Source organism: Eleutherodactylus coqui, chromosome 4, assembly GCF_035609145.1.
Source record: "Eleutherodactylus coqui strain aEleCoq1 chromosome 4, aEleCoq1.hap1, whole genome shotgun sequence".
Taxonomy (NCBI): domain Eukaryota; kingdom Metazoa; phylum Chordata; class Amphibia; order Anura; family Eleutherodactylidae; genus Eleutherodactylus; species Eleutherodactylus coqui.
Genome location: NC_089840.1, coordinates 77,218,185 through 77,232,327, shown reverse-complemented (window position 1 = coordinate 77,232,327; position 14,143 = coordinate 77,218,185). Strand labels below are relative to the sequence as shown.

Sequence of the window (14,143 nt, the reverse complement as noted above, 5' to 3'; positions counted from 1 at the left end):
ATCACCAGCAAGGGGTGATGGGCTCATAACCATATATGGGAAGTCCGGATTTCCGGCCTGAGACAGTGAAAACAGTCGTTATCTTGCTACGGCGCCTCTGGCTTATGTACAGAAAATCACGTATTCAATTAACTCCAGTGCAAAGAATCACCCACTCAATTCTAAGAAAACGGCCAAGCATGCATTCTCCATATCTCTCCACTTTAACCTTCATCCTTCGTCTGGTTCCTTTGGACATTCTTCTTTGCTGTGTTTTAAAATACATTTTGTCTTCGCCTGGCAAGGCCTTTGGCATATCTGATGTAAGGCGACATATAAGTTTTTTTCATTTGGAATTGAATAGAACTTGCATATAGGTATAAAAGTATAAAGAACATATGGCAATATATACATATACCCTCACAAACCCCCCTAAAAAACTTATATGGAGATCAAGTACCAGACCTTGCACTCTTCCTCGGTCGTCTCTCCCTTGCGTCAGGGTTTCTCCACTGCCCGTAAGTCCCTACTCCTAAAAGGGAGGGATCCCTACCTCACCTCAGAAGGAGGCCATGGATTCCCTGGGCTTATTTCCGGGCATCCATACCCTCTATCTGTACGAGTTAACACCCCGCAGGGTGTGCCCTCGCCGGAACCTAAGGTCTTCTGCACTTTCCCTAGGCAAATGGGAATTCCACTGACAGTCCATCTTATGAGACCGGGGCGGCGCAGTACTAGTACATTTCTCCATTCTTCTGGTAACGTACGTGGTTGGCATTATCGGAACTGGCTCTTCATCTTTTTCAAACAAGGGAAACGTTGGTGTCACATTGTCCAGTCCCTTACTCATACTCTTTGATCAAAGGGATAATAACACATACAGGAAATTACATACCCCACCTCTTTCTGCTAAAATCATATCCAGGGCTACTCTATTTTGGAACGCCATGGATGCAGTGGGCCCTAACTGGTCAGCTAACCCTTGCAAAAGCATCTCTAGTGTAGTTTACAAACCTCTGCTGATTGTAATAGATATAATTCATCCAATCTACATTATTATTAACAGTGACAATAGCAAATAAGGACTCAAAACCTGCTTTAACCTGATCTCTAGAATTGAATTCATCTGGCACCCCCCTTGGCACTCCTATTGCATCTATGTATACATGTGGATCAAACCTGTCACCTGGAGCGTCAAATTCTCACCCTCAGTGTAGTCTTCATATTGCACATTTGATTGTATTAATTTGTTCTGAAACAGGGGGCTAGTGTACAGTAGTCAAAGGTGTGTGTTAGAGGAATTGTACCACATTATAGCATGTAAAGGATATGCAGGATCATGATTTTTTTCAGTGCGAAGTGTGGATCCAAGTGGGCTTTCCTTCGAGCTTGACTGCAGTTGGGGTGGTGAGCAACATCTGGTAAGGACTTTTAAACTGGGTTTCTCGCTCAAACTTTTTCACATAGACCCTGTCACCTGGTTTCAGATTGTGACACTCATCTGTAGGACCTGGGAGAAAAGCAGAGACTGCAAAATGCATTATTGACAATTCCTTGGAGAGGCCTATGACAAAATTAACAAGAAAATCATTCCCCAAACTCTGATACTGTGGCATGTACCCTCCGGGAAAAAAACTAATAGAAGACACTCAATTCAAAATTTGCCCATTTCCTTCATTGCCTTTTGTATCTACTTTCCCACTACTCCGCGGATGGTAGGGTATGTGAAAAGCCTGAAATATACCCAAAGCAGACATGATGTGTTGCATTATTTCACCTGTAAAGTGTGTACCTTTGTTTGACTCAATCACTTCCGGTGCCCCGTATCTGCAGATTACCTCATTCATGAGCTTCTGTGCGGTTACCTGCTTATTATTTACTTTGGTAACAGAGTAGGTCTCCAACCTGAAAAGACATCAACAACAACAAGCACATATTCATGCTTCCCAACAAGTGGGAGCTGAGTGTAACCAATTTGCAATCCCTGAAATGGGCAGAGTGGTCTCGGCAAGTGTTATGTGGCAAATTTACTTCTGCCCTGTTGCTTACGGCAAAGATCATGCAAAATTGGACAAATGATGCAGCAGCTACAGAAAACCAAGGAGCCACCCGTCCTCGTTCAAGCGTCGACATCATTGCTGCTTCGAGAGGTGTGTCTTTCCGTGCATCAGCTGGGCCATCATGAGGCACAGGGACCATGGTAAGCAAGTTCTGTTGACTGTTCACCATACGCCGTCCCTTTTTAGTCCATTTGTCTTTTTCTTCCTTGCTGGCTTGTAACTGTAAAGTCTTTAGCATATCAAAGTCCAAATTTTTATCAAAGTCCAAAGTTATTATCAAATTCTTCTTTTCTTCTTTTCTTCCACGGCTTGAGGGCCGCTGCCTTTGCTGTGTGGCCTGTGATGGCATTGCCTCTTGCTTCTCCGGTGTAGGAATTGGTGTGAGCTTTCCACCTTGTCAGGTAGAAGTAGGGTCTCCATGAGACTGCACCGCTGCATCATTCTTCAATTGGCTGTCCTGCTGAGGTAAAAAACTGTCTGGCCTTCCATTTTGGGCCGTAATCATGAGCTATGCCAAATGCATACCGGGAGTCAGTGTAAATGTTTGCCGTCTTACCTTCCTCCACTCTACACGCCTCAGTGAGTGCCTTTAGTTCCGCTTCTTGTACTGCGACATGCGGAGGCAGAGGTTCTGCTTTTACCGTGTCATGTTGTGTTACGACTGCATAACCGGAGTGGAGTTGTCAATCACCCTGGGTACCATCTATAAAAAACAACTCAAAATATGCATTATTAACAAGGGCTTTCAGTAACTTTTTAAAACTTAAATTTTCTTGTTGCATCACTGCTAGACAATCAGGCTGCTATTCTATTTGAAAAAGATCAGAATCTTGTTGCAAAAAATTTAAAAATTTAAAAATGGCTTGCAAAAAATTTAAAAATGGCTGATTTGCAATACCTAGATCACCTATGCCTTCTCCTCCCCCCCTTTGAACCCGGGTACGCAATTGGAACAATAGTACCCGGTTTCAAGGTAGTATAACATTGTAAAAAGATTTGATGGATGCAGATAAGGCCTGTAAAATGTTAGCACCAAACAGAGACATGAGTTACACCGGGGCAGAATAATCTACAAAACATCTACTAATATTGGAAATGTGATATTCCTTTAAGTGAATTCCTTATTAGTCTGTTCCTGCCTGCAATGTCTTATCAAATCTGAGACAGGAGAAAAAACAAAACAAAAACTTTTTACTAGCTGCTCAAGCTCCTCACCCCCTCCCTTGTCGAGAAGAGGGATGAAACATTACGTACTATTACATCATCTAGCTCCACCCCTTCGATATTGGCTCCGTGCGTCTTTTTTCAGAACTTCATTTCAGCTTAACAGTCTACACGTCCACATCTCAACCAAGCAAAGTCCCATGCATGGGGAGGAACTTTCTATCCCCAGTCATTACCTGCATCACACACTCACCACAGCCCGAACACGGGTCACTAACTCTCATCCATCCATGCTCTCAAGTCTGCTCCGTCACCCCCTATTGAAGGTGTCCCAGTACATGCAGATGCACAGACAAAAAAAGTTTGACAAACATACATACATCAGCTGAAAAACACCGAGGTGAGTGCTATAATTTTATAAAGTACATGATTCTATTGAGATGAGATTGTGAATGAGCGCTATCTTTGACAAATTATGTGAAAAAAGCTTGCTGAGTGACTGAGACATTCTATATTTCTTATTTACTGAAGCTATTGTATGCTGTATTAAACGCTGAAGTATTTTAAAATACGTGGGTATTTTTCAGCCCCCCTTGTCTTTCTTTCTCTGTACTTCTCTGTATTTGACCCTGAACTAAAAGTGAAGTCTGAAAGCCCCCACCTTTTCAAAACAAACTGTTATCTCTCTACGAATATGAAACACAGACTGAATTGTTTTAGCTTAAACTATTGCCTGCATTTGAACTCATAATTAACACATATGCTGGGACCTTGCAACATTCATTTTCAACCCCTGTATAAGTAAGAATATACCTTAGAAATTGCTAGGTTTCCTGACTACTAAGACGGTATAATTAATTAAATTCATTTCAAGCCTTCATTCCTTTACAGCAAGCAGAGATATTATCCAGGGTTATTATTGCATTTTCTCTCGCTTCGTTATCTCTTGACCTTGAAGACTGAACACAAGCTCGCAGCTACATGTCAACAAACCCTTCTCCCCTAAAAGCAAGCTCAGTTAACTATTTGCACATACAGTATATACATATATATACACACATATATATCCATATCTATTATCTATCTTGTATTATACACATTTTCTTCTTTCTTTGCCAACAAATCACATGCATTGTAACTTTCTTCTCGACTTGCTTGTTCCTCATACTTCTCTCTCCCCTACCTAACTGCCAATATAACCTTCAATAGACACTCTCCTGACGCCCTCTTGATCACTTACTGTACTTTTCAACATTTCACTTACGGATACTTTCTTAAACAAATAATGTGTACATACAACTTTCTCTGACTGTCTCTCTCTCTCCTCCTAGCAAACCTTGGTCTTTCAAGGCGCCTCTTGGTCCTAAAGACTTCCTCCCAGACACCATTTTGTAATCTACCGTGCGGGTCGATGTCACACATTTTCATAAAAGTTTTCTTACAGTCTACAAATTCATCCACACGGCGGCAGCCCTTGAGGGGCTCTATCTTCTTTAATAAGGTCTTACGCATATTACAATAACAACAACAATAATAATAATAACACGCTCCATAGAATGCATCCCTCTTAATTTTCAAATTGTCAGCCCCTTATATACCGGCAAAACAACCGAGGGTCCCTTCTCCTATGGAACCAGCCCCATAAAATGCATCTCTCTGAAATCAAATCGCTAGCCCCATATATAAGGCAAAACAACCGAGAGTCCCTTCTCCTATGAAGCCTGTCTCACAAAATGCATCCCTCTTAATTTTCAAATTGTTAGCCCCTTATATACTGGAAAAACAACCGAGGGTCCCTTCTCTTGTGAGACTAAATGAAAAGAAAGAGAAAAAAAAAAAAAAACTTCTGCAGATACAACAAACAACTTTCACTATTGTTAAAACACTACGAACTTCAACAACAAATAAACTACAGACTAGTTTCTGGGTGACCTATTGGTGCGCATATCACGGTCAGTGGTCCATGACGACAAACGCAGAGCCCACACGAGTTACCGTGTAGAACTCTTAACCCAACCCGTCCGGTCACAAACCACAGATAGTCAGTCCTGCTGCAAGACTCGCAGTGTAAAACACAACATAAATATATGCTGGTCTTACCTGGAGTTCTAAGTGAGTTGATCAGGCTCGGTTTGCAGCAGGACGGCTTCTCCGCGGCGTGGATCCGGGTGGAATGCGTTGTACGGCTCCGGTTTTGTCGCCCCAGTTGGTTGCGCCATTTGTCAGGGTAAAATATTCTAAGTACAGCACCAATCAGGCCCACCCCACTTGCCCCGCTGCCGGCGATAAGAAGAAAACACCACACGGAGGTCTGGTATAGTTTCTCACACGGGACATGGCTCTCGCTGTGCTTTATTACAGATTACATGAGATCTTATACCCTTTGTCTCATCACCAGCAAGGGGTGATGGGCTCATAACCATATATGGGAAGTCTGGATTTCCGGCCTGAGACAGTGAAAACAGTCGTTATCTTGCTACGGCGCCTCTGGCTTATGTACAGAAAATCACGTATTCAATTAACTCCAGTGCAAAGAATCACCCACTCAATTCTAAGAAAACGGCCAAGCATGCATTCTCCATATCTCTCCACTTTAACCTTCATCCTTCGTCTGGTTCCTTTGGACATTCTTCTTTGCTGTGTTTTAAAATACATTTTGTCTTCGCCTGGCAAGGCCTTTGGCATATCTGATGTAAGGCGACATATAAGTTTTTTTCATTTGGAATTGAATAGAACTTGCATATAGGTATAAAAGTATAAAGAACATATGGCAATATATACATATACCCTCACAAGTGGAAGCCGTCCGTCACGCTATCTTCCGCTGTAGCTCAGCGGAAGATAGCGTGAAACCACTTCCCCACCTACCGACGCCGCATCATATGACGCGGCCGGCCCGTCATATGACACGGCCGGCCGCGTCATGTGACGCTGTGGGCGTGTCATGGGACGTGGCCCGCGTGTCACATGACACTGTGGCGCGTCACGCTGAAGCGTCATGCGGGACGTAGGACACCGTATCCGCAGGTAAGTATTGGGGTCTCTGGGGGGCGCCGTGTGCAGCCGGCCTAAAACTAGATTCACATGACCTAATGGCGAGTTACACCCAAGGTGCAACTCGCGTTAGACAGCACACGGTCTTATCCATATGCTGTCGGATCTGCACAGGAACTGTACATTGGATACACTATTCTCGTCTGAGAATAGGACCTGCAGCTATTTTTTTCACATAGACCATCACATCATAGGCTACAATGGGACCATGGTGGGGCATTCACTCTGGCCACACCATAACATTAGAAATTTGAAGTACAATGCCATGATCCAAGACAAGTTCCCTAATAAAATAATTCATTACCACATCGTCAATAACTACTTAAGAAAATGCCTTAACCCTCTCATAAAATACATCTAAGGAAACAGCTCACCCATGGAGTAGATTGCATCTGCTGCTGTGGACTGGTATAAGGGCAATGCATGGACTGCTCATGGATGAGTAGGTGTAGAGAAACATCCAAGAGCTTCCAGTAAAAGTCCAGCACAAGGGGTTTAATTATAAAATGATCTTTTATTAGACCACCTAACTTGTACCTAACTCAGGGCTCAAAACAGAACTCAGAAATAAACATTTTAAACAAATCCTTATCAACCATAGCATGCTAACAAAACACATGACTCATTAATACTCGATGGCCTTCATCTGCTTTTTTAATGGTGGTTTTTAATAGTAGAAGAACCGCAATTCAAAACTGCAATAAAAACACCATGTGTGAATAAATCCTTATTGCTCCATGGTCACTGTCAGTCTTGGTCTCCTGGAGCTCAGAGAGGAGGACAACTCTGCTAAGCAACTACAGTAGTTGTCTTAGGCTGGCCATACATGTAGCAGTTGTTCGCCTCATGACTGATAACAAAAAATACGACACATGGCTTTGCAATGTAGTTTTCAGCTGCACAGCCAATGCAGGTAAAGCATATAAAAACTCATCAACTCACTTTAAACAATGTAATTTTTTTTTCTGCACAGTTCCCGCCTGCACAGTAAAATATGCTATGTTTATAGGTACCTGAACTCGAGAAGAAATTTTGTGACAAGACCCACAGAGACAAATCACCTGGCTATGCTAATTTAATAATATTGTTACCACATATACTATATATAAAACATATTAAGGAGCACTACACATTACATTATACTCGGTGTGGCTTCCTGTCTTAGGTATTTATGATGTACAGTAACTACAGGATATGCACAGTCACCGCTCCATTTAGTTGACACCTGGGTGTAGCCACCTTCCGAAGCAGAAAGATGAGGGGGTGTTAACCTTCCCACATAAGGAATGGTTGCACTCATAAGGAATGGTTGCACTCATATATAATTTAATACTTTTTGTAATGGAGAGGGAGGGGAGTACACCCGATCCGATCCCACCTCTGTCGTCTGTTTCTTATGGATTGACTAATCCGAGCGCTCCCGCCACTACCAATTGTCATAGCAGAGCCTCGATCAATCACTCTAGCACAGAGTCATTAGAATATAGATGGACTTGTAACCAACTGTCCCAGGCTCCTGCACATATGCAGAGCAAAAGCTCAAATCCACTCATGTTTCATTATAATGGCCCAGCGCCCTGCAATACCCACGCACACACACGCTACCATCACCAGCTGCTCAGGAAAGACTGTGAATTATGAACACAATCTTCAGAGTTATGGTATGTTTTAAAATGGACAAGGCTGACTAATAAATTGCAAATATATTCTTTAAAAAACTAGCAGTGCATATATATATATATATATATATATATATATATTATAAAGGATATACAAAAAAGGTTGTTACATGGGAGTATAAGGATATACAGGTATACACAACAAAACAGTATTTTAAAATAAGACAGGGAGAAAAATATATGAAAGATACCAGATTTGGGATTTCTGGCCCAAGGTTCTGATTGGCAGAATTCCTGGAAACAAAACAGGACAGTTCATATGCTGCAGCATACCTCCGTGGTCTGGCAATTTGGATAAGGAACCCATTTAGTTTTAAGCCTCCACAGAACAACACCCCGATCAGCTTTTTTCTGACATCGTCAAGGCAGGTTGAGTATATGCGGGGAAGATCCGTAGGAAACCCCGATTTAATATTTCAGGCATATTTCCCCGGAAGGTGCTCCAATGGGGAAGATAGGACAGTTATATTTAATGTCAGGAATTTACCTATCCATAGATATTAAGCATGACAGGGAACAGAGGATCGGCTATGCCTAATGGCAATTCTGGGGGTTCTGTGGGTCGTGCACAGATGGGAGTAACTGCACCAGGTCCGTAGTCTCCTATTGGTTGTGAAAATGTACCTGACGTTGAGCTGGGGCCTCCGTCTGACCCATAATCTCCAATATTAAATTATCCTTTGATACAGACACTAGCAGTCGCAGTGCCAGCACATCTACGAGAAATATCCGAGTGTGGACCCTCACCGGCAAGGGGTTGATTAACATCTACCTGTCACTGCCTTAACTTTATTGCAATCATGATCAAAAGACTTCCTGAGGAAGAATGCATGTCAAGAATGTGAGGGAGGAAAGGGGGAGTAGAACATTGAATTAATCTTTCCCAGTATCCTGAGCAGCAAGTTGCTATGGATAGTTGGGGGACACTTTATCAATATCTCTATATCACACTTTTGTTTACTGTTCAGGGATTTTCAGAGACTTTACTATTAAAGGGGTTGTCCCGCGCCGAAACGGGTTTTTTTTTTTTTCAACACCCCCCCCGTTCGGCGCGAGACAACCCCGATGCAGGGACTGAAAAAAAGAACAGCACAGCGCTTACCTGAATCCCCGCGCTCCGGTGACTTCTATACTTACCGGTTGAAGATGGCCGCCGGGATCCTCTACCTCCGTGGACCGCAGCTCTTCTGTGCGGTCCATTGCCGATTCCAGCCTCCTGATTGGCTGGAATCGGCACGTGACGGGGCGGAGCTACACGGAGCTACACGGAGCCCCATAGAGAACAGGAGAAGACCTGGACTGCGCAAGCGCATCTAATTTGGCCATTAGGCCATTTTAGACAGCGAAAATTAGACGGCAACCATGGAGACGAGGACGCCAGCAGCGGAGCAGGTAAGTGAAAAACTTTTTATAACTTCTGTATGGCTCATAATTAATGCACAATGTACATTACAAAGTGCATTATTATGGCCATACAGAAGTGTATAGACCCACTTGCTGCCGCGGGACAACCCCTTTAATGATTTATCCATCATCAATAGTTGACTAGCGGGGGTCTGCTGTCCAGGACCCCTGGTGATCAGCTGATATTTGACCAGCTGTTAGTTGGGACAGAAACAGATCTGACAGCATCATTCAGCCTTGGTTGGTAATTGTAGGCACAGCTCCAATTGAACCCCTCCTTTAATTATCACACCTTTGTAACGCCAATTTACGTTTAGCCTATCTTGTAGTGGAAAGGTCTTTGAGCCCCCAAATATCTGCTATAGTTATGTCACTGTGTATATTGTATATTTTTGGAAGTATTTCTGTTAAATATTTTTATTGTGGACTCATTTTACAAATAGGACACCATACAGTCATTATGGGATTTCTATGTTCTATGATGAGCTTAATCCTTGTTACCACAAGATGGCAGCACAAGGACTGATCTTGACAAAGCACAAGCCTCCAATGAGTTTACCATTTTGACTCCTGCTATTGTATCTCTACTTACAGTTTACAGGGAGTATTGGATTTTCTTTATTATCATAGCATTGTTTCCATGAATAGCTGGATTTGAAGAACAATTCTAGCTCAACCAGCTTTTTAATCATTTTGAATATTGTCCTGTGTGTTTTACTGAATTATGCTGAACGAATACAATAGATATTTATTTATAACAATTGCTTTAAAAAACCTCTTAAAAATGGCATATCAGCCATATTACCCTGCATGTAGCACAGCACTGTGTAGGCTTTGGAAAATTCAAGGCAAAGGGATAACGCTTACCCATGTAAGCTAGCATTAAAGGCAATTTCCATAGAGAGAATTTAGGAACCTAATATAATCTAGCTGCATTGCTGTATCAGTATGGGGGGGGGGGGGGGGGGGGCAGAAAAAACTGCCACACTCAATCTAAAGTCTGTAGATGACCGAGGGCCCCTAAAAGCCTTTCTAGTTAACAGTGCTATAATTGGCATGTCCTGGTTGGGGAGATCTGTGGTATACATTGACATGAGGGTGCAAAAGTTATAATTCTGTGAGGCAATAAAACAAGATGTTTTGCTAAAAAAACAAACAAGACAAAACCTCTCCATCTATGTTCTGTAGGTACAGATGACATGAATACAGAGTCATAGTTTATTTAAGCTATGGGCTTATACTTTATCCCTCTGTCTGTTTATCCATCTGAGCTTCTTGGTTGCAATCAAAATTACTCAACCCCTGTTGCAAATTAGGTTTGTTTACCAAATTAACAAAATTGCAGCTTTTTGCAAAAAAAAAAAACAAGAACAATTTAAATACCCCAACATAACTAATATAACAAGTGGTTTCTCCAAATTCAACACAAAATGCGACTTTTAATGACTACTGCAGTCTTAGGCTGCATTCCCACGAAGTATATCGGCTCGGTTTTCACGCCGAGCCGATATATGTCATCCTCATGTGCAGGGGGGAGGATGGAAGAGCCAGGAGCAGGAACTGAGCTCCCGCCCCCTCTCTGCCTCCTCTCCGCCCCTCTGCACTATTTGCAATGGGGAGAGGCGGAACGGGGTGGGGCTAATTATCGGAACTTAGCCCCGCCCCCGTCCCACCTCCTTTCATTGCAAATAGTTCAGAGGGGTGGAGAGGCGGCAGAGAGGGGGTGGGAGCTCAGTTCCTGCTCCTGGCTCTTCCATCCTCCCCCTCCTGCACATGAGGACAACGTATATCGTCTCGGCGTGAAAACCGAGCCGATATACGGACGTGGGAATGCAGCCTTAGAATTATTCACTCCCTGAATAGAATCCCTCATATCAGCACACATTTGCAAATCAGGTGTTGACAGTCCAGGTATTTGATGTGTTTTATCCCAAGCACACCTGGTGCAACTAATGAAACCCTTGATTAGTTGCAATGGGTATGCTTGGGATAAAACACATCAAATACCTAGACTGTCTAGGGCTTTTTCTAACTATGATGTTTGATTGCATGCTAGAAATATGACAGTGATCTAAAAAGTTAAGAAAATAGATCACTGCATTGCACAAGCAAGGAAAAGGAAATAAAAAGATAGCAAAGTCACTGAATCTTCCCGGAGATACAGTTAGAAGCATAGTCCACAAGTTAAAGAAACACTGGCTACATTACCTGGATGTGGCAGACTGAGGCAGATATCATTAGATGCCACCAGATTCCTGATGAGGCTGGTGGTTAAAAACCATTGAGTGACTACAAAAGACCTGCAGATTTGGTAGCAGCAGGCACTAAGATTTCATTTGCACAGTAAGGCGCATACTAAATGCTGAAGATCTGTATGTCCAAACTCCAGCACAAGAAAAGTCGGCTTCACTATACTCAAAACCATATGAGCCACAAAAGTTTTGCGATTCTGTTCTGTGGAGCAGTGAAGCAAGACTGTAAATTTTTGGGCCTATGGATTAGCGCTATGTCTGAAGTAGGAAAAATGAAGTATCCGCTGAAAAGAGTACCTTGCCTACAGCGAAGCATGGCGGTGGCTTGGTGATGCATTACAGCTGTTTTGCTTTCTCCGGCATTGGAAACCTGCAGTGTGTGGAGGGAAAGATGGAATCAATCAAAGAAAACTTCAGCGGGCCAGACCACGGAGAGGGCGATGGCTGTAAAATGATGGTAGTCACAGTGGCACCGCTTCCCCTCTCCAATGAAAATAATAATAATAATAAATTTTATTTGTATAGCGCCAACATATTCCGCAGCGCTTACATGGACAGGGGGAATACAGAAAGACAAAATACAAACATTACAGAACCACGGTTACATATAGTAATCAGTTGATGGAAACAATAGGGGTGAGGGTCCTGCTCCAACGAGCTTACATTCTACGAATGGTGGGGTGATACAGAAGATAAAGGGGCTGGAGATATGCATGGTATGGCGAAGTGTGAGCGATGTTATACACATAGACAATGGTCAGACATTTAGCCGTGTGACGGCAGAAACGGTGTGACTGCAGGAGCGGTTTATGATGGCTAGCAGGGATTTCAGTCACTAGGGCAGAGAGCATGTTATCAGGCGGAGTACAGAGAGGTTTGTTTAGGGAATGCGGTATGCCTCCTTGAAGAGGTGCGTTTTTAGAGCACGCCTGAAGTTCTGCGAGTCCTGGATTGCTCGGGTAGCCTTTGGTAGTGCGTTCCAGAGGACAGGTGCTGCTCTGGAGAAGTCGTGGAGGCGGGAATGAGAAGTTCGAATGAAAGGGGCACTCAGTCTGGTTTCATTAGCAGAGCGGAGAGCCCGGGCTGGTTGATGGATTGAGATGAGGGAGGCGATATAGGGTGGCGCTGTGCTGTGCAGGGCTTTGTGGATGAAGGTAGCGAGTTTGAATTGAATACTGTATTTAACGGGCAGCCAGTGCAGTGACTGGCACAGGGCAGAGGCGTCCGAGTAGCGGCTGGACAGAAAGATGAGCCTGGCTGCCGCATTCAGGATGGATTGGAGAGGGTAGAGTCTGGTGCAGGGGAGGCTGATCAGCAACGAGTTGCAATAATCGAGCCGGGAGTGGATGAGGGCGACAGTAAGCATTTTTAACGTCTCCACAGTGAGAAAAGAGCGGATTCTTGCGATGTTCTTGAGGTGCAGCTGACATGTTCGGGCCAGAGATTGGCTGTAGGGGGCAAAAGAGAGATCAGAGTCAAATATGACCCCAAGGCAGCGGGCGTGTTGTCTAGGAGTTATGGTGGCGCCACACACTGAGATGGAGATATCAGGATGAGGTCGGTTAGTGGAGGGCGGAAATGCCAGTAAGTCAATTTTAGAGAGGTTTAGTTTTAGGTAGAGAGAGGACATGGTGTTAGAGACAGCGGACAGACAGTCGGTGATGTTTTGGAGGAAGGGTGCAGAGATGTCACGGGCAGAGGTGTATAGCTGGGTGTCATCAGCGTACAGGTGGTATTGGAGGCCAAAACTCCTGATGGTTTGTCCAATAGGGGCTGTGCAGATAGAGAAGAGAAGGGGGCCGAGGACCGAGCCCTGGGGGACCCCAACAGCAAGGGGAAGAGGAGGGGAGGTAGAGCCAGCAAAGGAGACACTGAAAGAGCGGTCAGATAGGTAAGAGGAGAACCAGGAGAGGGCAATGTCCTTTAGGCCGATGGAGCAAAGCATACTAAGGAGGAGTTTGTAGTCAACAGTGTCAAACGCTGCAGAAAGGTCGAGGAGGATCAGTAGGGAGTAATCGCCCCTCGATTTGGCTGTCAGTAGGTCATTGGATACCCTAGTAAGGGCAGTTTCTGTCGAGTGCTGAGGTCGGAAGCCAGACTGTAGGGGGTCTAGGAGAGAGTTCTCTGATAAATAGCTTACAAGGCGGGAGTAAACCAGGCGTTCTAGTAGTTTGGAGATGAAGGGGAGGTTTGAGATGGGACGGTAGTTGGCCGCATCGGTCGCGTCCAGAGTCGGCTTCTTTAGCAGTGGGGATATGATGACATGTTTGAAAGAAGAGGGAAAGATGCCAGAGGTCAGTGAGAGGTTGAATATAGTGGTGAGATGGGAGATGACCACCGGGGAGAAGGAACGGAGGAGGTGTGAGGGGAGAGGGTCGCTAGCGCAGGTGGTGGGGCGAGCAGAGAAGAGCAATTTGGAGACTTCTTCCTCTGTCGCTGGTCTGAGTACAGACAGTGAGCAGGAGCTAGATGCAGTGCTGACAAGACTAGGGTCAGGGCTAGTCTGGGATTGGGAAGTTATTTCCTGACGGATGTCGTCTATTTTCTTTTT

At 44.0% G+C, this 14,143-nt stretch overlaps 1 long non-coding RNA gene across 1 annotated transcript in view; it reads right to left on the bottom strand.

Annotated features, from left to right (window-relative positions):
- LOC136624659 (uncharacterized) overlaps positions 1-14,143 on the bottom strand; it is a 58,324-nt gene that overhangs the window by 19,173 nt on the left and 25,008 nt on the right. Inside the window, exon 2 of the long non-coding RNA XR_010792374.1 lies at positions 11,890-11,962. This is a non-coding gene — a long non-coding RNA (uncharacterized lncRNA). The remainder of the gene's footprint in view (positions 1-11,889; positions 11,963-14,143) is intronic.